Here is a 12,305-nt window from a genome sequence, read left to right as displayed (position 1 = left end):
GTTGTATCGAACAACTATTCTCTCAGTGATGGAGTATGGCAGTTTCTGTTTTCAATCAGCTGTCAAAACACACCTCATTAAACTCGAGCGAATTCAGTATCTTTGTCTCCGTATTGCGTTGGGATGTATGCCCTCAACGCATACCATGAGTCTCGAGGTTTTGGCAGGCCTACTCCCACTAAAAGATCGCTTCAATTTATTATCTCTTCGGTTCTTCATCCGGTGTAAGGTCATGAACCCATTGGTGATCGGAAATTTTGAGCAGCTGATCGGGCTAAATTTTCATTCTGGATTCATGACTTCATATCATGAATTCATCTCCATGCAGGTTGATCCTTCTTCGTATATTCCCAACCGTGTTTGTTTTCCTGACTACATCAATTCCTCTGTACATTTTGATCTGTTCATGAAGGAGAAAATCCATGGAATTCCAGATTATCATCGATCGGGGATCGTTCCTACGATCTTCAATGCAAAATATGGGCGTATCAATTGTGATAATACGCTGATGGGTCCTCAATGAATGAGTCCACAGGATTTGGAGTGTTCAACGATTTTTTAGCACCTCCCACAGTCTTCAGAGTCCTTGCTCAGTGTATATTGCTGAATTGGCAGCAATACACTGGGCGCTGGACAGCGTCGCCTCACGACCTGTTGAACACTATTACATTGTAACGGATAGTCTTAGCTCTGTCGAAGCTATCCGTTCAGTGAGACCGGAAAAGCACTCGCCGTACTTCCTTGAGAGAATACGAGAAATTTTGAGTGCTTTAACCAGACGCTGTTATGTCATTACCTTTGTCTGGGTCCCCTCACATTGCTCAATTCCGGGTAATGAGAGGGCTGACTCATTGGCAAAGGTAGGTGCAATTGAAGGCGATATTTATCAGCGTCAAATCGCCTTCAATGAATTTTATTCTTTAGTCCGTAAAAATACCATCGTTAAATGGCAACGTAAGTGGAACGAAGATGAATTGGGTCGGTGGCTTCACTCGATTATCCCTAAGGTTAGCCTCAAACCATGGTTCAAAAGTCTGGACTTGAGTCGGGACTTTATTCGCACCTTCTCTCGACTCATGTCCAATCACTGTTCGTTAGACGCGCTACTCTTTCGTTTTAATCTTGCCGATGGCAATATCTGTGCTTGTGGCCAAGGTTGATTATATATACTTGTAACAATACAGATAGGAGTTTGGCTCCTTTAAACTTATGTAACTGAGCCTGTAAAAATAAACGATTTAATAATAATAAAAAAAAAGTATTTACTTCGTTATTATCAGTATGCTCATGAGTATACTTTGGATCTGAAAACACTATCATTCGTTTTGATGTGATATCAGATTTATGTTTAATGCTGCTATCTTGCGCTTGAAGTTAAACAAGTTAACGATCCGCATTGATGGCATTGAGCTTCGTTTACTAGTTCAGGGGAGTGTAAAAACATTGATTGATTTTCAGGCGGAATGAACACGTTTTTAAAATTTAAATTATGAATGAAAAATAACCTTTCCGTATCAATTTGGCATTCTGTTCAAATGAAAAACACTTTTGTTTGCAGGTGGTGAAAAACTCTTGTACGATATTGTTTTTGAAGACAACTTTATATTATAATGAAAAGTTTCAGTAATGATGTTGGAAACAAAGGGTTAAATAAAAGTCGGAAAAAAAGTGTTTTAAGTGATTAAATAACATGATGTGAACATTTTCATTCAAATTTTAACATTTGGAAACTGGCTTCGTGTCTTCTGATATGATACGTATTACACTAACGAGATAGGGACCTATTCCTTTTTCATCGCGAATTCACGCTTTGTCAAAAAAAAAAAAACGTTTCGAAACGAAACCTAAACAATCAGTTGATAGATGTTTGACAAAGTAAAAACTATGTTAGAAATCGAAAATCAAATTAGTAAAGTAAATTTTTATTCATATGGATTCAAGTAAATACTAGGAAAGTTTACTTTACTTGGAAACGGGCAGAATAAGTAAATACTTTTTTTTATTCATACGACCTATTGACTCGACATATTTCAGTTTTGTGTGTATGTATTGTCCTAAAAGCTTTCCAATAGGGAAAATCATTTTCATCATCAAGTTATCAAAAACCGCTTTTTCGGTACACGTAATACTATGTTGGGGCAAAAATCCACTATTACGATCGTCGATGAAATCATAGAAATAATCGAAATTGACCGGCATGTTGGAAGTCGTAGCATCTTCCAGGAGCTGAAGATCGACCATAAAATAGTTTCAAACCGTTTGTGCATTTATTATGAGTTGCTTCCGTATGACCAAACACTAAATTCACCGCTGAAAGCTAGCGATTGATCAGAAACGGCCGAAAATTCCAATAGATGAGGTGATGCGTACCATCAGGACGACCCAAGACCACACACGTCTGTAGGCACTTGATAGAAAATTCGGGAACTTGGTTGAGAGGTTTTAATGCATTCACCATATAGTCCGGAAATTGGTGAAAATCTACGTGTTCTGATTTGGCACCCTTAATGAAAGACGTAGTTCTACGTCAAAATGTCACATTGTACACTTTGCTACACTTGTTTTCTCTCGATCAAAAACGTTTAATCATCATATCAAGCTTCAAATTACCAAATATATCATAAAATAAAAGAGATGGTTTTTGGACATTAAAATTTGATGCGGGGTGATTTGGACCGTCTGTGGGGTGATTTGGTCCAGTGTGTTTCATCGAAAAAAACATACTTATGTTTATGTGAAGTGTTATGGGATAATGTTACAATAAGTAACAGTGTTCTGGGATCGATACCAGGTGTCTTGGCCAGACCATAAAAATTAGATTGAGACCATTTCTAATTTTGTATGGATCTTTTCACTGTTGTTCGAGTACTTTCAAACACTTTCGATGCTTGGTCAAAGAAAATCCGTTCTTGATAGCCTGCGTTGCTCTTTCAAGCTCCTCCTTCTTCCAACGTTGTCTGCCAATCCTCTTTTTGTAATTCAGCGTCATCTAGAATCAATTAGGCAAAAGAAAAGCATCAAACCTGTAGAACCAATTCACCCCATAGAAACGTGCAAAAATTAAAATGCAATTATTTTCATTTATTGTTATCAAACTTACAGTTTCGCTGCATCAAATTGTTCTGTAGACGAACAGAACTTACTGTACAATACACGAAAAGTTTGTTTGATCAGCGGAGCAACCTTAAAACCACGATCGGAAAACTCACATTTTTTGACAATCAAAGTGTTAGTTGTGTTCATGCTACCGTTTCCTTCCGCCTGTCGAATTTTACCAATTTTTTTACGTTAGGTACATACGGCTCAACAATAAAAGGAGATGACATTATGAAAAAACCAAGTTGAGCCGTATTTTTTTAGATAAAGGGGTGGTCCAAAACACCCCGTATGTCCAACTCACCCCGTGTTACCCTACTAATATAGAATTAATATTATATTCATTATCGAACAGAATTCAGAATCGAGTAATAGTTTTTTTTGTTTCAATTCAATAAGTGTTACTATAAAGATATTTGTGAAAATAGCCTGTCATCCTTGGTCCACTTGCGTTTACACGCGACAAAACTCTGCACGAACAGCTTCGCCACATTACGCAGATGAATACATTCATTCCTCTGGATTTGCGCTTACCAACACATTTGGCGTTTCTTTTTTATTTATATATTTTTATTTTTATTTTGTTTTCTCCCTTCTCTCACTCATACTCCCTCTCTAAAGAACTCATACTTAAGCTTTCAAGGGTAGGTCATATTTTTTTAGACAGGACACTACAACACCTAGAGGTAATAGGACAAACCATAACCATTTAGATAATAGTTGAATCCCAGTATAATTATATCCTTTTAAGGAATCGAAAAAGAGTGCTCAGATTAATTAATCATTAATTAATTCTCCAACCCCGAGTGACGGCAAGTCTTGCTACACCTGGTTCAATCACCACGCTCACTGGGCTCCATCCCTTCTAATGATCCTCACCGGATTCTTTGCGAACACCATCTTTGCAGGGCTGCTGTTCGGCATTCTACCAACATGTCCCGCCTCTCGCACTCATAGTAGTCACAACTTTCGTTGGTTATGCTTCATGATACACGAGCAAGTAAACCACAACCGTCATGAACGGTTCCGGTGCAAAAAGTTTATATTCTTCTCTGCCTTCAACGTATTACATGTCGAACATCTCCATGTATCATGAAGCAGCAGGATCATAAGGACTACGCAAAGCGAACGATTCATATTCAATGAATGCAGCATATCATGACCCACACACTCTGTCCAACTTCTATAAGACCACCCTGATTATAGTTCGTTGCAACACAAACAGTTTTTCAACAAGATACATTAATACATTGTCGAATGCTTAGAATAAAGTATATTTAACGTCAATTTCGTTCAAAATAGTTGTTTTTTTTATTTATTGTGCTTAAATATGATAATTTCAGCTGTTCAGTTTCTAAAAGATCATTTCAAAATTCAAAAATGATCAAAATGATCGGCTGTTTTACATGTCAATAATTGGCAACCATGCCATTTCGGCTAATAACCTGGAAAATTCGTGTTGGAATACTATTTACCAATTTCTGCAGAACGGATTTCTCGATATTTCTCCATGTTTCCGAAATTGCGACCTTGAGCTCTTCAATCGTGGTGTACCTTTTTTCCCTCAGTGTAGATTCTGCGTACAAGGATCCCCCTAGGATTTTCAACAGGATTCAAGTCTAAAGACCGAGTCGGCCAGTCCAAAAAATTAAGTTTTGGGTCCTTAATCCATTGCTTAGTTTCCTTTCTGGTATGAATAGTAGCTGGAATGTGAATTTTTTGTGACGATATCCTCGCAAAAATGGTAGGAAAGAGGATTCCAGAACATGTATGTATGTTCTATATACTTTGAATGATGTGAAAGCTATCTTGAGCTTTCCGATTGCACAGAATGCTGACCAAACCATGCACAAGCCTCCACAAAAATGCACAAAATTCCTGGTTGAAAAATACTGTTCCTCCTTCGGTAAATCACGCCAGTACCCGTTGAAACCATCAAGACCATCCAAATTGAACTTTTTTTCGTCAGTGGTGATAACCTACACAATGAAGAACTTTTCGTTATGGTATATAGAAACATGTATTTTTTGGAAACATTCCTTGTCACAACATACCATGTCCCACTGTCAGTTCATATGAGCTTCGGCAAAACTCAGACTCAGATGTGAGATGGTGTAAGATTTTAAGCCTTCTTTATGTGAGAATTTTTTACCAAAACTTGACGAATTGTCATCCGTATAATATTAAAATTGAAATATTACTGAATTATTTGCACAATCCATTTTGAGGCATTCGAAGCAGTTCTAGCATGCTTAGAGTCTGATTTGAAAAAGGGCACTAAGAAAGATTGTTTCCATTTGTCTGGGAATATTCCAGTTTTCAAAGACATATTAAATGTGAGATGAAGAGGATGCTCAAGCCATGTTCTTGAGGATTACTGGTGCAATTCCGTCAGAACCTGGACCTTTCGATGGGCTCAGATTTTTTAGTGTTTTATATATTTCCTGATGTGTGATATTGTTCACAGATATGTCGTTGGAAAATTCCGGTAGAAATGAAAAGTCCTTTCGGTAATGGTTTTGCTCGGAGAATGTAGTATAGACTACCTGAAAAAAATTGCCAAAAAGATAAAATATTTCTTTCGAGGTATTACCCACATTCTGGTCGAGATGCATACGTGATGGAATATTATTGCTCTTAAGTTTAAACTTCACGTAATTGAAAAAAATCTTCGGACAGGATTTGACTTCAGATTCGATCTTCCGATTATATTCTTCAAATGCGATATTTATGGCCGAATTCAGTTTTTGACAAATAAGGTGGTAGCTAAATGAACTTTCATTCGATTCTGTTAGTTTATACTTTTTGTGTGCTTTATGTTTTTGGTTTTTTGAATTCTTTATTTGTGGATTGAATCACTGAGGATATTTGTCTTCGCGAGTTCTACGTCTTCTTTTCTTCGGGACGAATTGTGACATTATGTTATCCAGAAATTCGTGAAAATGTTGTACTGATTGGTTGACATTTCCTTCATTACTAAGCATATGTTCTCAATATATTGTACGTAGAAAACATTCAATTGCTTCGAAATTAGTCTTATTGTATTCCGACACTTTTACATGCTCACAGTCGGCAGGCAATTGCTTTTTTGCGTAAAAATTGAGTATTCTATTGCTGTGTAGAAAGTCTCGTTTTTCCAGAGTGCAGTCATGGATTCATACACACAGAAGTCTTCGGTCATATTTGTGAATAAAAGGTCTAAATATGTATTTTTGACTGTCTTTACGTGGTTTATTTGATTAAGACCGTCGAAAATGAATTGTAGAGTATCACTTCGCCGATGACTGGAAGCAGAATGAATTCATTTTCCTTGTCAATTAAAAAGTCTGCTTCTATTTGAAATTATACCTTGTACAGTTTGAAGAAAACAGGTCCTCTGGAGATGTAGGCAGCTCTTCAGACGCGATGAAAATTTTCAGGCTAGTCGATGTCTTCTCATCGATGCATACATTTGGTCGTTGGTCTTTCAAGTATGCAAGATACAGGCGGACACTAATCATTATTTTAGGGCCCCGGAGTCTAGCCAACAGATAGCGACTGACCCCCTCGGCTGATTTTTCGGTGAGACGTATTAGCGAAGGGCGCATGGGGTCTATATGCAGACTTCGAAAATGGTGTGCGATGTTCGGATATGCAATGAACAGTCTTTATTACTCGCTGCGTGTATTCTTTCGGTGCAACACAACTAAATACTGTCATCCATCCATGTTAGGTTATATATTCGTGAATGAAAGTGAAATCCTACGACTTGTCGTGATATTTTGGTTTGCTTTAACAGAGAAGCAGAGAAACAGTAAGATTGACAACAGATTTTCTTTTTGTTTCTTATATTTTTACACTTCTCGTATTACTGTGAGAGTGTTATCCTGATCTGTTGTCAAGTTAACAGTGTTGTTGAAAGAGTGTTCATGTCTGACCCATATGGCAGTGAATAAACCGAAATCGTGTTTCACTACGGAAAGTCGAGGTCGTGAAAATGAATTGTTTATTTTCGTTCGACTCTCTTCCTACATTCATCTCACTCTAATAAGAAGGAATAGCTTCTCGCTTCAGAATGAATCCTTCTGGATCTCAATTGAAGATGTTAACCAATTTCAAACAATTTTTTTTCGAACATTGATCATTTTCGAACGAATAATGGATTTTCTTCGATTTTTTTGATTGAGTTTGAATTTATACCGCACTGTCTCCAGGTGTATACGATATTGGAGGCTGTGCTGGGAGCAGATACTACGTACGGCCATGTTCTTGGCGGCAGGGAAGTCGATAAATCTTAGATCATTTGCTTTGGTTCGCGGTTGAGCTCTGAATCTACCAATCACCGGTCTCAGCTCCTCCTCCAAGCCAATCCTTTGCTCTGATGTCATGTTTTGGGCAGTGATCATATCCACGCTCTAGCTGCGTTTATGATTCTGTTTGATCGTCATCGGTGCTAGTTATATTGCCGCAGTGGCAAACAACAGTTATGAACATCTGAATAGAGCATTATTTGGCAGATATCAGGACCACATGCAATCTGCATTGAAAAGCAATCCCAAGCGATTTTGGTCAATGAAGCCATCTTCAAATCCGGGACCTGATGGTATTCCTTCCATTATTTTGAAAAGGTGTTCCAGAAGCTTGTCCCAAACACTGAGCATCTTATCTCTCCATCTAATGTGGCATCTTTCCGAAAAAATGGGGGAATTCTTTCATTTTTCCGTTTGAACGCCGTTTGTGATCCTGATCACGTTTGTGATCCATTCTGACCGCATATCTCCTTCCGTTCGATGCTCAGAGTTTCGTGGTAACGTATAATCACACGACTCACCGTTGACTACACGATTCCGGGTTGTTTCCGATGTTCCGATGAGAGAGTTGAGGATGTTCCAGGTGCTTGATCTAATCAATTCGCAACGTTGCTTTTCGGGTGACGCCACTTTTTCCAATTTTCGGAAAACTGACAGCGATAAAAATATAGTGTAAACAATACACTCTAAACTACTTTTTGCCATATTTTCAATAGAAAATACGTTGTACCAGTGTGTGAACTCATCAATGTTCAAATGACGAACCTTATGCCATATGTTAAACATTTAAAACCAAGTTTTGCCGCTATAAGATGTCAGAATCGTATCGTCCGTATCGAAAAATTATGTCCATTGGATTCAAAATGAAAAGTTTGTTCCTGGGTTTTAAAAAAAGGGATTTCAACTGATAAAACAAATTGTTTTCAATGGAGCATAAAGAATAATATTGCTTTTTATGTGATCGTTAAAACAAACGATAAATTTGATACTCATAGGTGATAAATAATCTGGTGTATCTAACATTGAAACCTGTTCGTAAACTACAAAAACCACATAGAAGAATATAGGTTTATGTTTGAGAATGGTATAAAAAATAGCCGCGCCGAAGAGCTGTACAGACCGTTTGAACTATCGTCTCGTGAAATGCATCATTTCCTTCCGCAGTTTTATCCTTGAAATAAAATTATCCTCACTAACCGTGATTTTACTCCTTCGCAAAATTCTACATCTTGCCGAAAGTCGTCTGCAAATGAAAGCAAACAACGTCGAATCACACATGGAGAAATGCTGCTGCTGCTTTGGATACAACCACGCATATTGGCAGTTGTCCATGAGATGGGCGAGTCGTATTTCAATTCTTTGTTTTTTTGGCAGCTGCAACATGAGAGAATAACAGGAAGAACCAACCGTTCGTGCTAAATTTTCACGACACACCATGCGTTCACATGAGCCTGAAAACATGATTACGTGAAAAAACGGCAAAGTGACGCATATTACGAATGAGCAGTGGTGTCAGTTTGGTGATGTTATTGGGGCTTGCTCATATGTACTCGAATCAACAGACGTGAGTGCGGCACCAGTGATCTGGCAACGATGATTCCTGCTGAAGAATCTTCTGCGATTCGCCTCCACATTCAAACTTTCGTCGTTATCTCTGTATGCGTAAAAATAACATGGAAGGATGAAACGGCTACATAAACTTATAGTCCACGCTTTGGCGCTACACTCCCAAGACTGATAGCATTGAAATTGGTTCAACGGTGTCAGTAGACTAGTGGACTCCAGTCACATTAAACATAATCACCAAATCGGGAACGGACACAACATTTAGCTTGCGAAGTAGTACACTGTTCAAACTAGTGCCATCCCGTCGGTTAAGTTGTCTGCTATCCGTGTTTCGTGAGGTTCGATAAATATCGTGTCAAATTAGCGAATATTGAAAAGCTCTGCTCACCATGTTGCATCATACATAAACGTAAATGTGGTTCTTCATTATATTCAAAAATTGAATCTAACGATGTGATGTTTTATTTTAGTTTTACCATGTGTATTATAGCTTCTTATTTTTTTTGTTTATGTTATTCATTGTTCAGATAATAATGGTTTCGTATACAAGTGCAATATTTGGTGTTATTTTTTGGATGTATATTTTTCGTCCTAAGTCCACATGTTATATGTAGTGAGTTTGTGAATTTGGCAAGTAGTCGAATATGTTACAAATGGATATGCTTTCAAAGTTGATGTGTTATTGGGTTCGAATTTCGAGTTGAGCCTTTAACACCGAGGCCGATATAAAAAAGGTGGAAATGGCATATTTTAATATTTGTACATGTGAATGAATTAGGAGATGTATTTTGGTTGTTACAATGTTATTACAGGAACCATGTGGAACACTTACCGAATACAAGAAAAGCGTGTAGTTTTACATCTATACACTTATAAAAAATGCAAGTGTAATCTAGATGCGAAACAAGTTCTAAGTTCAGTGAAACGTTTCTAATTCATTATAGTCAGACTCGCGAATTGAATGCAAACCCATGTCCTCATTCTATTTTAGTTATGAGTATACTTTCACTTTTTCCAAGATTAGTTTTGTCATTGCGTATGAAGTATTCGTAATCAACGTACCGTTTCCGGGGCGTTCCCCATTTAATTTCAGGGGCATTTTTAACTATTCTTGATTTCAAATATGAAGTGTGAAACTTTATTGATTGAACTTCCATCGGGTGAAGCTGGAAACAAACGGTATTCATCTTCGATCTTTCAACTTTTGAATTGAAAAAATGCTATAAAAAACAACAAATATACGGCACGTGCATTCGGGCCCATATACGCACTGAAGAACAGATTATATTTCGGGAGAACTTGAACGATAAATTCCACTTCATTTTATTTATGCGTTCACCACTATTGTTTCTTCTCAAACACCTCAATTCAACAATAGTGGGAGTTTATGATAAAACTTTTATTGCTGTAGTCTAGACTGATTTTTGTCACACTACAACACTCGACTAATGGAATAATGAATTCTATTGCATTTTAGTGACGTTTTCTTACTATGAGCAAGTTCATGGGTTCAATCGCAGAACTGTTCATTGATTGATCTTCTAATCGACCTCGTTGAAGATTTTTCAACCACTTGCAAATAACATGTTTCTCCGTTACATGGAATAAATGTTTTATACAGAAAATATGGTAGAATAAAGACAGCCCTCGAGGAAATTCCTTCCTCGAGGTCTGCTCTTATCAACACATCCGGCTTTTGTTTTGTATAGATAGAAGAAGATATAGGAGCGCGTTTCATCACATCAAAATCCATTTCCAGTTTTGAACAAAGATCAATTTCGCTAGCACAAACATCAAATGAACTAACAGCACATGTCACTGTGTAATTGTGTAACATATGGGAATTTAATTTTCCGAATTTTCCCTCTTTTCTTCAGAGTTTTCCGAAAATTTTCAATTGTCAGGTTTGGTTGGAATATTTTTGGTTGAAACATATGTAATATTTTTATGGGAGCCCCTCTCCATTCCAGAGGAGGGAGAGGTGTCATACCATCATATAAACATTTCTCATACCCTGAAGCCCTCACATCCCAAATTGTGATTGTTAGTTCTCGAGTTATGCAGAAGTTTGTGTTTCGTTTGTATGGCAGCCCCCCTTAGAGAGGGGGAGGAGTGTATTCACCATAGAAACGTTTCATGCCCCATAAAACCTTCACATGCCAAATTTGGCTCCATTTGCTTGATTAGTTTTCGAGTTATGCAGAAATTGTGTTTCATTTGTATGACAGCCCACTCTTAGAGAGACCACCCCCACTCAGAAAGGTGGGAGGAGTGTTGAACCAATTTAGAAATGTTTCTTGCCCCCTAAAACCTCCACATGCCAAATTTGGTTCAGTTTGCTTGATTAGTTCTTGAATTAATGCTCCATTTGTATGGCAATCCCCCCCTCAGAGAGAGGGAAGGAGCGTCTATTCACCATGGAAACGTTTCGTGTACCCTGAAACATTCGCATGACAAATTTGGCTCCATGTGCTTGATAAGTTTTCGAATTATGCAGAAATTTGTCTTTCATTTGTATGGCAGCTCCCCTTATAGAGAGGGTGAAAAGTCCAACCACCATAGAAACCTAAGAGAGGGGGGAAGAGTATCTAACCACAATAGAATCATTTATTGCACCCTGAAATCTCCACATGCCAAATTTGGTTTCATTTGCTTGATTAATTCTCGAGTAATGCAGAGAGTAATGCCCCCCCCCCCCTTATATAGGAGAATGGAGAGTCTAATCATCATAGAAACATTTATTGCATCCTAAAACCTTCAAATGCCAAATTTGGTTTCATTTGCTTGATAAATTCTCGAGTAATGCAAAAATTTGTGTTTCATTTGTATGGCAACGTAAAACGGCACCTCATTTAACTAGAACAGCATAAGCTTACTGCATCTTAAAGCAGGAATAATTTCCAGATAATGTTGATTTTTTATTTTTTCTGAATCTCCTGCTTGAATATGAGGAATTAAATAAGGCGACTTAGAAGAAAAAATAATTATATAATTTATTGATTTTATTTTCTGGCCCATTCACTGGACATTTCCAGGAAAATTTAAAAGTTTTATCGTTCCAAGTTGATATTACCTGCTTCATTTTCGGCGAAAAGTCCCAAGGCCCGCGTTAATTGATAAATAGACATGTCTAGTCTTAAAAGGTAGTACGACATAAAATGAAAGTGAACCTTGCCGGCACTAATTTCTATAATTGCACAGACGGAGTCACTCACGGAAACGATTCTTCTTGAATTTCGTCATTACAACATTTGATTTTCAATCGTATGTTTGTTCATTCTCCACAATTTTTCCTTCTACTTCGCGTTGATAAATGAATGTGTTTCGGATGAATGTTCCATAACCTGTGGCAAT

General features: G+C 37.6%; 1 protein-coding gene across 2 annotated transcripts in view; it reads left to right on the top strand.

The window, feature by feature from the left end:
- Positions 1–12,305, top strand: part of LOC129770762 (FMRFamide-related neuropeptides) — a 67,051-nt gene that overhangs the window by 26,904 nt on the left and 27,842 nt on the right. The window contains exon 1 of one of the 2 annotated variants that reach the window (XM_055773815.1): positions 9,128–9,360. The exons of the other annotated variant lie outside the window; for it this stretch is intronic. The gene's annotated coding sequence lies outside the window, so the exon portion shown is untranslated. Of the gene's footprint in view, positions 1–9,127; positions 9,361–12,305 lie in introns of those variants that run through there. 2 annotated transcript variants of the gene reach the window in all.

Source organism: Toxorhynchites rutilus, chromosome 2 (genome assembly GCF_029784135.1).
Source record: "Toxorhynchites rutilus septentrionalis strain SRP chromosome 2, ASM2978413v1, whole genome shotgun sequence".
Lineage (NCBI taxonomy): Eukaryota > Metazoa > Arthropoda > Insecta > Diptera > Culicidae > Toxorhynchites > Toxorhynchites rutilus.
This window is presented reverse-complemented; position numbering and strand designations above follow the sequence as displayed.